The 12,139-nt window shown below is 40.4% G+C and overlaps 1 pseudogene; it reads right to left on the reverse strand.

Annotated features, from left to right (window-relative positions):
- Positions 1–10,363: 10,363 nt before the first annotated feature.
- On the reverse strand, positions 10,364–11,837 carry LOC102814541 (annotated as a pseudogene).
- Between the last annotated feature and the right edge of the window lie 302 nt (positions 11,838–12,139).

Genomic DNA, 12,139 nt, shown 5'->3' on the forward strand with positions numbered 1-12,139 from the left:
ATACAGAACTCTGAGACAGGGTTGCACGGGCTAAATGGGATAGAGGTAAATAGTGGTGCATGCTCAACCTTGGAACAACAGGGCTCTGTGATACAGGGTTCAAGGTATAGTTTGAAGAGGAGAAATAATACTAAGATGCTTGACTGTCTTATGAATATTGTTTTCCCTTGCCTACTATTGTAAAATAGACACTTGAGGGGCATAGAAAGGAATGTAGGGAAACATGATTACAGAAAGCTTGTAAACTCATCTTCAGCCTATAACTGATTGGAATACTAAAAGGGGTTCTAGAACTTTCACAGTGAAATAGGCCTCTTGTGGAGGCTTTGCAGTGTATAGGACCTTACATGGAATCCTGAGTCCTATCCAGAACCTTCTGAGATGGGACATTCCCATTAGAAAGGACAAGCAGAACAGCCTGGAACAGCTAGAGCAACAGAAGATACATCTTCAAAGAAAGATCAGCAGGAAAAAAACAAAAACAAAAATGGCAGTATGATTGGCTACTACGAGAATAAACAAGTTGTTCTCCAGGAAGCAATTAAGTCCCTTCAGGACAAACCCCTCACCCCCACCCCACCTCCAAAGACTGAAACTCAAAGGGAACACACAAGCAGGCATGTAAGCTTGCTGAAGAGCACATTAGTGTACTGGTGAATGGAAGAGGCAGAAAGGCAGCAATGAAGAAATGGGCTGAGTTCACCATGCTACATAGACTCCTGTTGATGAGAGAGAGAAGAGGAAGGGCTGGTTGGTCCAAAGTGTGGTGTGACCTGGGGACACCTGATCCCATGGAAAGGACATGCCTAAGGAGGGCTAGAGCTAAGAGTGAAGCATCAGCTGATATGAAGTGAAGGGAGATTCACAAGAACACCCAAGCTTGCAGATAGTACCCATTTGACCAAGCCTCGATGGTTTGATAATCATAACTCAACTAGAGGAAGACTAAAAAAAAAATTTTTTTTATAAAGGAAATGAGGGTAAATTGCTACAATTAGATGAACTTGTCCTATACTTATTGATATGTTGTTGCTGTTATGTGCCATGGAGTCGGTTCTGACTCATAGCAACCCTGTACAGGGTTTCCAAGTCTGTAAATCTTTATGGAAGCAGAAAGCCTCATCTTTCTCCCGTGGAACAGCTGGTAGTTTCGAACTGCTGACCTAGCGATTCCCAGCCCGATTGTAACCACTACGCTACCAGAGCTCCTTATACTCATTGATATAGTAGCTCAAAATACCAACAGGGAGGGAAGGAGCCTTCACATCAAGTACCAATGCTATTTCCTCTGTATTCAGGATAGATAGGATGGGCAACTAAGACATCGGCTACCTTAAATGAGGAGGTGATAAAGGCATAAAGTGACTGGCTTACAAGTTTTCAAGAGGGAGTTAAGTTTAAGAGTGTGTGGGGGAAGGTAGAGTCCCCACTGAATAGTTTTCATCTTGTCTAGATGGGTCTGGTGAAAGGAGATGGGGATAAGATTCTTATGATTCAATAGTGAGAAACTGTTATCATGACTAATTGCGACTGTCACAATTTTAAAAATAGAAGAACATATACGGAGAGTATTTAATCCAGAAACAGAAGACCCTAGGAACATCAAGGGAGAAGAGCACAAGTGGAATGTGGGACCCTATCCAGAGAAGCAGCAACACCAGAGATGGAGGCAAAGATGGGGACATGGAGAGAGGGAGCAGCTGAGCAGCTACATTCATGGGAAGAGAGGGACTGAGACCTGGTGGCCAGGAAGCAGGCTTGCAGAATGTGCCCCTTGGTGGTTTAAATTATTATATATATATGAGTGTTTTTTTCAAAAAAGGAGCTAAAATGAATAGAGAGAAATAGTGTTAACTGATGGGACATGGAGGGGATTATAATCATTGTAATGAAACAAAGTATATGATTTGTTGAATGTAAAACTGATGATTTTCACTCAATTTACAATAAAAACTTTTAAAACTTTGAAAGAATTCAGGAGCAAACCCTCCAGCCTCTCCTAGGAAACCCTATACAGAGCTGCTGAATCAGAACTGATTCAACGTCACTTAGCAACAACAACAAACCAACTTTTTCCAACTTCAAATGATCAAACATGGATGGAGGCATGGTTTGAATGTATGAAAGAGAAGAAATAATATTAATATGCTTGATGTCTTATGAATATTGGTTTCCCTTGCCTAATATTGTAAAATAGACTCTTGAGGGGGATATAAGGAATATTAGGAAACATGATAACAGAAAGCTTGTAAGCTCATCTTCAGCCTATAACTGATTGGAATACCTAAAAGGAGTTCTAGAACTTGCCCAGTAAAATAGGTTTCTTGCAGAGCCTTAGTTGTATATAGGACCTTAGGTGGAATCCTGAGACCCACCCAGAACCTTCTGAGGTGGGACATTCCCAGTTGAAATGACAAGCATACCAGCCTGGAACAGCTAGAGGAATAGAAGATACTCCTTGAAAGAAAGAACAGCAGGAAAAATCCAAAACAAAAATGACAGTCTGATTGGCTACTACAAGAATAAACAAGTTGTTTGCAGGGGAGTCATCAAGGCAAGCAATCAAGTCCCTCAGGACAAACCCCCCTCCAAGGCTGAAACTCAAAGGGAACACACAAGCAGGCATGTAAGAGCAAATTGGTCTATGGTAAATAGAAGAGGGGGAAAGGCAGCAATGAAGAAATGGACTGAGTTCAACCATGTTCCATAGACTCCCATTGACCTGGAGATGAGAGAGAGAATAGGAAGGGCTGGTTAGTCCAAAGTATGGCAATATCTGGGGACATCTGAGACCACAGAGAAGGACATAGCCACAAGGGCTAGAGCTGAAAGTAAGGCATCCAGCTGATGTGAAGTGAGGGGAAATGCACAAGAACACCCAAACTTGCAGATAGTAAACATTTGACCTAGCTTCAATGACTTGATAATCAGAACTCTACTAGAGGAAGATAAAAAAATTTGTTATAAAGGAAGCAAGTGTAAATTGTTGCAATTTGATTAACTTGATTTATACTTATGCATGTAGTAGCTTAGAATACCAACTGAGAGAGAAGGAATCTTCACATCAAGTATCAATCCTATCCCCTTTGTACACGGCATCTTAGGGACTGGCAACTTAGACACTGACTACCTCAAATGGGGAGTGGGGGCTAGGAGGAGGCAATAAAGGCATAAAGTGACTGGCTTACTAGTTTTCAAGAGGGATTTTAGTTTAAGAGTGCGCAAGGAAGGGTAGAATCCCCATTGAGTAGTTTTCATCTGGTGAAAGGAGATGGGGATAGGATTCTTGTGATTCAGTAGTGAGTAATTGTTATCATGATGAATTGTGACTGTCACAACTGTAAAGATAGAAGTTTTGTAACAAAAAAGAGGGAACAGTTAATCTTACAGTCCAGTAACAGAGGACCCTGGGATCACCAAGGTTGAAGAACATGAGTGGAATGTGGACCCTATCCAGAGAAGCAGTGACACCAGAGATGGAGGCAGAGATGGGGACATGGAGAAAGGGAGCAGCTGAGGACTCCAGACTCATAGAAGGAAAAAGGGTGTGTGCTGGTGGCCAGGAATCAGACTTGTAGAATGTGCCCTTTAGTTATCTAAATGATAATATTCCTGAGTGTTTTTGTGTTTATTAAAAAATAATAAAGAGGAAATAGAAGCAAATACTATTGAATGATGATGCATGGAGGTGATTGTAAGCATTGCAATGAAATGAAATACGATAGAATGAGTGTAAAGCCTATATTTTCCCATGTTAACTATCACGCAATTCACAATAAATAAATACATAATAAAATCATCAAACATGCAATCAAGGTGTATTGATAATTACTGGTGATTGGACTGCAAAGAGGAAGGATCAGGAGTTGTAAAATATGGCTTGGTGATAGAAATTATGTTGGTGATCACATGATCACTGGATAAATTATACTGGCAATCACTGTAGGATAACTTGTGGATTGAAAAGTTGGTTTGAACTGCAACAACAACAAAATTGTCCAAAAAGTATAAAGAGGGAATAGTTTAATTATAGGACATACAAAAGATGAGGAAATCCCAGAGATTTCATGAAAAATAAATAAAAATAAACTTAACTGTAACCCCAAAACTAAACCAAGACCTATTCCTAGCCTTAACCAAACCCCCTATCCCTAATCTGAATACTAACCCTAGTCTTCATCATAACTCTACCACGATACAAAATGCTAGGGCTAGTGTAGACCTAGCCATAGTCCTAGCCCTAATCCTAACTCTTTACTCCTTCCCATCCCTCAAAAACAAAAAATACAAATTGGAGATAGAGGCGGATAGTTAATGGGAGTTAGAGGAAGTGCATTCAATGCTTTCTTCATAGATAGGAGCCCCAGACAACTGTCTACAGTGGGAGAATCAAGTCTTAGTGCTAGACACAGGTAATATTGAATTATGGAGCCAACACTCGAATACTTCATGGTACTTTCTGGGTAGGGCTAGGGAAATAGAAGCTTTCTCTTTTCATTTTATATTGTTTTATATTGTGTGATACTTTTAACTTTTGATTTTAAAGTTTAAAAAGAAACATTTAAAAATCAGTATGTAAGTTATTTTAAAATAGTATGCCTAATTCAATATGGTAATATCTATCTTTATAAAATTCCCCTTGAAGTATTATTAGTCTTTCTCTAAATTCCTCTCAGAAATTAATAATTTTGAAGATCTCTTGTTCTACTATTTCTCCTTTATGTTTTGCAATGGAAAGCAAAATACGACTTTGAATTGTATGGAAAAGTTCAAACAACCACTGGCCCAAATGTCAACAATGACTCTTTTTGCCTTGTTCTAGAAAGCCTCAATCCTCTATAGAACTACTGGCTTCCAGCCTGTGTGATCCCAGAAAATGCAACTTCTCTTGTTTTGTATGCAAGGGGATGAGAGTGAATTCTCTATGCCTAGTCCCTTGTCCATAGTAGGTTCTCAATACAAAGCTGTTTAAAGTCTGTCTGGTTGGTTTGTTGACTTCAGGTTCCAAACCTTCCATTAACTATTGACCAGTCAACCTAAGTGCCAAGAAGACACAGGGAGTAAAGAATTGAGCTGAGCAAAGGAGAGTCAGCTGAGCCTCTCCTCATAGATCCCCAGCTCAGTAAGTCTGCATCACGCTCAGCAGCTCTGCAAGTTTCTCCAAATTTACACATCCCCTCTTATGTTTAAGGTTATCCAACCAGAATTTAAACGTCAGTCTGGCTGGTCTCAAAACCCTTCTCTGAACTATCTCATTATAGAGTAGTCCCTGATATCAGCTTACATTTCATTGCTTTCATCCTCCAACACTGTCAGGTAATTATATAAAACAATCTGTTCCCAAAGACCTCGAGTCCCTCGTGTATTAACCAGGGAGGTCAGGCCAACAGAGGAAGAAGTCAGTCTTAACAGTCTGCAAACACCTCCTGCTTCTGTATCTTCCCACTTTCTGCTGAATTTGATGGGAGGAGCTGCCAGAGAAAGAACAGAAGATGAAAAAAAATTCAAAATACCCTGCTCCCCAACCCTTACCTGCTGAAGTCTTTAAAAACCAGGAAGAACCAGAAGAACTACCATTACAGGCCACTCTAATCAGGATCACAATAGAAGGTTCTGGAGAGCATAGAAGAAAATGTAGATGCAAACTCAAAATCATAAAAAGACCTGATTTACTAATCTGACAGACAGAGAGACAGGTAGAATCCCTGAGACTGTGGCCCTTCTAACCTAGAACTGGGCCCTCCCTCCCTTAGGGATCACCTTCAGCCAAACAATAGCCAGGTTTGTCAAGTAAACAAGGAGCTCTGGTCATGTAGTGGCTACGAATGGGGCTGTTAACCTCAGGGTCAGCAGTTTGAGACTACCAGCCATTCCATCCATAAAGATTTACAGCTTGGAAATTCTGTGCATAGTCACTATGAGACAGGATCACTATGAGTTGGAACCAACTCCACGGTACTTAACAACAACAACAACAGCAAGTGAACAATAACACTCATTGCTCCTCAGGACAATCAACCATACAAGATCAAAAGGGCAGCAGTTGCCCCAAAACACGCCCAGAAGGCCTTTTAAGAATGAATGGAAACAAGAACCACAGGGAGGAAGTGGGATTACAACAAATATCACAAAACAATATCTGTAGAAATTGTTGGATGCAAAATTAATTTCACAAACCAAACCAGAAACCAAAAAGACTGATCAACAGCATACTTCAGGTGACTTCTACTTGCTATAGGACAATTCACTAGAAGAAAGAGAGCTAAAAAAAACAGAGAGAGCTTCTGTTCTGCTTTCTCTAAGCAAAATTTCCAAAGAACGCTAGGAATCATTCCTAAAAACCTCTTAAATTCTCAAAATGCAAGTACAATTATGAAGGAAATGTGTCACCATGCATTGGTCACTTGGTCTACTGTGGTGATTTGCATATTGTTGTAATGCTAGAAGGTATGTCATCAGTATATCAAATACCAACAGCGTTGACCACAACTCAATCCACTGTCATCCAGTCGACTCCAACTCATAGCAACCTTATAGAATAGAATAGAACTGTTTGTTAGGGTTTTTGAGGTTCTAAATCTTTATGGGAGCAGACAGCCTCAGCTTTCTCTAGAAGCATGTCTGGTGAATTTGAGCCACCAACTTTGCAGTTAGCACCCCCAATGCATAACTAATTTTGCTACCAAGGTCCAGGGTTGCCCATGATGGACTTGTCTCAGTGGACCTTCCAGACTATTAAACTAGGAAGAGATACTTGAAAATCTGCTTCCAAAAATTAGCCAATGAAATCCTTATGGACATCAACAGAACATGGTCCAATGTGGATAAATCCCTAGGTTGAAAATCACTCAAAATATCCATGGCCACAACAAGGGAACAATTATGAAAATGGCACAAGATTAGGCAAGTTTTTTTTCTATTGTCCCATGAAGTCACCATGAGTTGGGACCAACTTAACTGAAGCTAACAATGTTCATTTTATATTTGTTATAGCTTGAAAGACTGACTTTGAAATAAATGTCAAGTTTATGATATGACAGAGTTGGATTTTGGGGATAAGCATTGGACTGTTACAAGGTCAGTGGTTCACACCCATCAACCACCTCATTAGAAAAAGATGAGGCTGTCCACTCCCATAAAGGTTTCCAGTCTCAGAAACCCTACGTAGGGTCACTGTGACTCAGTGGCAGTATGTGTTTTCTTTAGGAGTTCTGGCGGCACCATAGGCTAAGAGTTGGGCTGTTAAATGTAAAGTCAGCAGTTCAAACCCATCAGCAACTTCCTGGGAGAAAGGTGAAGTTAATTGTTCCTGTAAAGATTCAAACTCTTGGAAGCTCTACTGAGCAGTTCTACCCCGCCCCGTAGGGTCGCTATGAGTTGGAATCAACTCGATGATAACAGGTTTTCTTGTAGCGTAGTGGTTATGAATCAGGCTGCGAACTGCAAGGTCAGCAGTTCGAAACTACCAGCTGTTCTGCAAGAGAAAGATGAGGCTTTCTGCTCCCGTAAAGATTTATAGTCTCCAAAACCCTGTACAGGGTAGCTATGAGTCAGAACCGACTCCACGGCACATAACAACAACAACAATGTGACAAAGACTTTGAAGGCAAAAGGATGGCAACAATAAATAATATAAATGAAAGTCAAAAGATTGCCTAGCTGGGTGTCTTTGGAAAAGCCACATCAAATCTCTGGACACTGTTTTTTAATTCATTCAGTCAGCTGACAAGTATTTACTTGGCACCTTCTGTATCTTATTCTTTGTGCTAAACCAGTAACCAGTTAGTGTCAAGTTGATTCTGGGTGTTTTTTTTTTGTTTTTTTTTTTTGGTTAAAAATAAGAAGAAACAACCTTTTTTTAAGTCGGTAAAAAAAAGAACCAAGAACATATTACAAACGTTTTTATAGACTTTATGGTTTAAAAGTTCCTTGTTGTCTGAGTATATGCATATAAAAATTATAAACTTGAATCAAAGAAAGCTTTTAAAATCAGTTTTACTTGACTTCTATATCTAAGACTAGAGCTTTCAGTTACCTCCTCTAATAGAATACTAGAGCTACTGCTATCCCAAATTGTCCATAAAGCCGTGGCTTTAGCAGATGCACAGGAAGATGGAGAAGGTCCTTAAAAATACCTAACTGGGGAGAAATTATACATGTAAAAAATGCTCAGTAAACACTGATACAGGTTGTATTTTAGAATATCTGTTCAAAATGTGTGAAAAACAGGACTTAGAAAATATTTCAGTCACTAAATAGAACAAAGCTAGACTACTTACATTATGATCTAAAAAAGGATTATAGTAAAATCATAGCATCATATTGTATTTTGAAGTTAATGTCCACATTGCATTTTCACAAAAGTTATTTAAAGAAGTGTAACAACAGCTCAGTACCATCTAGTCTATTTGGAACTTCTAAACATGGAGGAAAATACAGTTTTTAATGGAATTATTTTGTGAAATATTTTAAAGTGGCCCCTGGGTAAAAAATGGGATAGCAAGCAAGTAAGTGCATGTAAGCTGGGGACAGGGAAAGGGAGGGCTGGAAATGTAGGATTTCAAGTACATGGGGGCTACATGGGGGCTTCATAAAGTTCATGGAAAGAGTCTGGTATCTTTACATTCCATTTTTCCACACACCTTTTGAAGCTCTCTCATATCTAATACTCCAACATCATTTTTTGGGGCGTTCATTTTAATATATTCTCTTGGTTTCAGGAGTTCATCAGTTTTAAGTCTTGTTATAAAAAAACAATCCTTCATTCTCCCCCTTAAATGCCCTCCCCCAGAAACAATGACTGTTTTGAATTTATCTCTATATCTTAATAATAAGCCGATGCTGCTGTTTCTTGCTATTGTAATTTTATGTGTTATTGATTTTTTATTACAGAAAAGGTGTCTGCTTTTCACCTACCCTAAACTTATGCCTTTATCCTGCCAACAACCTCTCAGTACGTGGCATAATTAATATTCAGTGCTGACATCCGCATGTCTAGGTAAACACTATTCACATTGGTAGAATGTGAATTCTTCCCTTCCCTCATCAGATTAGGATTCTCTCTTCATTTGCTTGCTTTTCTATGTTGCAATTCAAGCATACATTCTTTGCCAGTTGTCCAAACCTCTCCATGCATCCTGATGCATCAGGTAGGATCAGAATGTCACTTTCTTTAAAGGCCTGGTTCCAATCTAGCAGAAAATAGAAGGGGACTGGAACCCAGTTAGGGAAAGCAGTGCCTGGAAGAGCACGCTAAAGCCAGTGTGAGCCTGACATTGAATCTGCTCAGTGTAAAAAGCTCATACACAGCTTCTCACTAAGAAGGAGTATGATTCTCAGCAAAGAGCGGGTGAATCTTCCCCAATTCACTGCAAACACATGTTGCCACATTGTGCACGGTTTTCTCTAAGAACAAATCCAAGGGCAACTGTGGAAACCTAACAGGGGAAGAAAATGTTCTAAGAAGGCACAAGAAATCCAGATGTACATTAGAAATCTGCACAGGTAGTTTCTGGGTCAGTCCCCAGGAAGGTAGCAAGTTCTAGAGCAGCAGTGAAATCTATACCTACCCTGCAAATCTCTTCCATGGTGACCCAAGCCATCATGAGCAAGAGAAGCCACAACTAAGGATGAGTACGTTTAGTCACTTTAAACATAGCAAATCATTCCACATGGATATTGCACTGTGGCCCACTGCTCATAAAGGCTGCAGCTAGCTCCATTTCAATCCCACCTTATCGAATATGGGCCAGAAGGGTAACGTGAACCAATACTTGACCCAAGAGTTCTTTACTTGCTCAGGAGATGATCCTGCTTCTACTGAGGAGCCATCTATATTCTTCTCTTTTAATCCTTACTTTTCCAAATCCTTACCATGGCATGTACTAAAATGATCAAATGCTTTAAAAACCATGAACAACAACGTTATTATTCGGTGCTATTTCATAGTGAACCTACCTATGCATGACAGAATGGAACACTGCCCATTCCTGCACCAACCTCACAATCATTGCTACATTTGAGACCATTCTTTCAGCCACGATGCCCATCCATTTGGTTGAGGGTCTTCCCTTTTTTACTGACTGTCTACTTTTCTAAGCATGAATGACAGTAACGAGTGATATAAAAACCAATCCAATCCATTTCTTTTTTAAAACAAAATAAGCTGTTATGACATTTTATTTGTTTTTCAAAAATGAGTCTCTTGACTTAGCCAAGGATTCAGGGGTATAAAGGATTCCCCAGTGCATTATTCAACATGATGCATTTATTCAAGGGACATCTTCATTTTCTCTGTCTTCTTCACAAGAGCAAGTTGCGGGAATGCCTGAAAGTCATGAGGTATTGTGAATCTAAAACATTTTTACTGAAACTTGATTCCTTGAGCCAGAGGAAGGTCCTTACTGTAGTTGATGGTACAAGTAGATCATCTCATGTACTGTTTCCAGGCATCACTGCCAGACTCTTGACCACCATCAGTATGTTTCTCACCTCCAAATGCACCTTCAATTTTGGCCCCACTTGTTGGAACATTGACTTTTACAATGCCACAGTGTGATCCCTTAGGGCCAAGCCAGTGGAAGATTCTTCCCAAATCCTTGGTAAAAATGCTACTTGAAAGCCCTGTTTTACTTCATTATTCCATGCAAAGACCTCTTATTCATTCTTGAATTTAAAGACATAAAGAATTGGAGCAAAAGTCTCTGTATATGTGATGGATGCGTTATGGGCAAGAACCATCACAATTGTTGGTTCCACAGAATTTCCAGGGTGATCCATAACCTTGCCACCATAGACTACAGTGCCACCTTCTTTCTTTGCTCCTTCCACTGCCCTAAGGAACATGCTTCACTGCCTGTTTTGTGTAGAGTAGCCCATAGAGAACATTAGAGCCCCAGGGGTTCCTCAATTTATCTACAACTTCATCATGGATGCTTTCATGTAAAAGCAGTCACCTCGCAGTGGTACACCTCTGACCAGCTGGTGGAATGACTAAACTGAGGTCTGCATCCTCAAAAGCAGTAATGGCATGGTTTCCTTCAAGTTCTAATGAACTTCTCCCAAACCTCTCCTGAACCATAATGGCCACCTGTTTTCCCACCTGCATGCTCCCAGCGACAGACAGCAGGTTCACCCACTCATCTTTGGTCATTGTTGTGTCACTGTCTGCTCCACCACAAGTCAGGGAACAAATTGTGCCAGGCAGTTTGTTGTCTTCCAGAACTTTGGCTATTATCCTTGTCACTGCTACACTAATGAGGGAAGTTGTTGGAGGGCCTTTTCAAAGGCAGACATTCCCACAGATCATTGCGATAGCATTGTTAACAACCATACACTGCTACAGGGAAATTGAAAGCAGTGATGATTCCAACCAGGCCTACAGGATTCCATTGTTCAACGAGTGCATGGCCGGGTCTTTCAGAAGGCAAGATGGTTCCTCCAATCATCCGTGATAAGTCAACAGCATAATCACAAATATCCACATATTCTTGAACTTCTCCCACACCTTAGCATTTGGATCTTTTCCCTCAACACATCACCAATCTGTCTTACTATTTCTCCTCATTTTGGAGCAGGAACATCTGCCCAGACTTTCCACACTTCTCTTGCTTTCTTTATGGTTTCTTCATACTCTGCTACAATCGCCTGTGGAACTCTTGCTATTGGCTCATTGTTAGCAGAACAATAGGTTGTAACCACCTCTCCTGGGCCTTCCCTGCTTCCATTATACATGCCTTCGTTTTCCTCATGGAGCCCCTGTTCTTTCAACCACACATACTGGGCTGATTGATCAACAGAGTGGACATGAAGGTGGCTGGACTGCTCCAAGGTCCAGAGAGTTTGTGCCTTTTTTGCAGCGTGCAGGAAAAAAAAGGAAGAAAAGCCTCAATTTTGTTTTGAATCATGAAAACCTCATGTGTGTTACAGTAGAACTCTCCTCACAGACTTTCAACAGCTGATTTTTCAGAAGTAGATTCACAGGCCTTTCTTCCAAGGTACCTCTGGGTGAACTTGAACCGCCAACCTTTCTGCTAGTGGCCCAGAGCATTGACCATCTGAACCAATGAAGGTCTCCGGTCTCTGTGCTGGTTCCTGAATATATTGTGAGGAGCAAACCCAGCATGGATGTCTAGCTTTA

The sequence above is a fragment of the Chrysochloris asiatica genome, unplaced genomic scaffold, assembly GCF_000296735.1.
Source record: "Chrysochloris asiatica unplaced genomic scaffold, ChrAsi1.0 scaffold00258, whole genome shotgun sequence".
NCBI lineage: Eukaryota > Metazoa > Chordata > Mammalia > Afrosoricida > Chrysochloridae > Chrysochloris > Chrysochloris asiatica.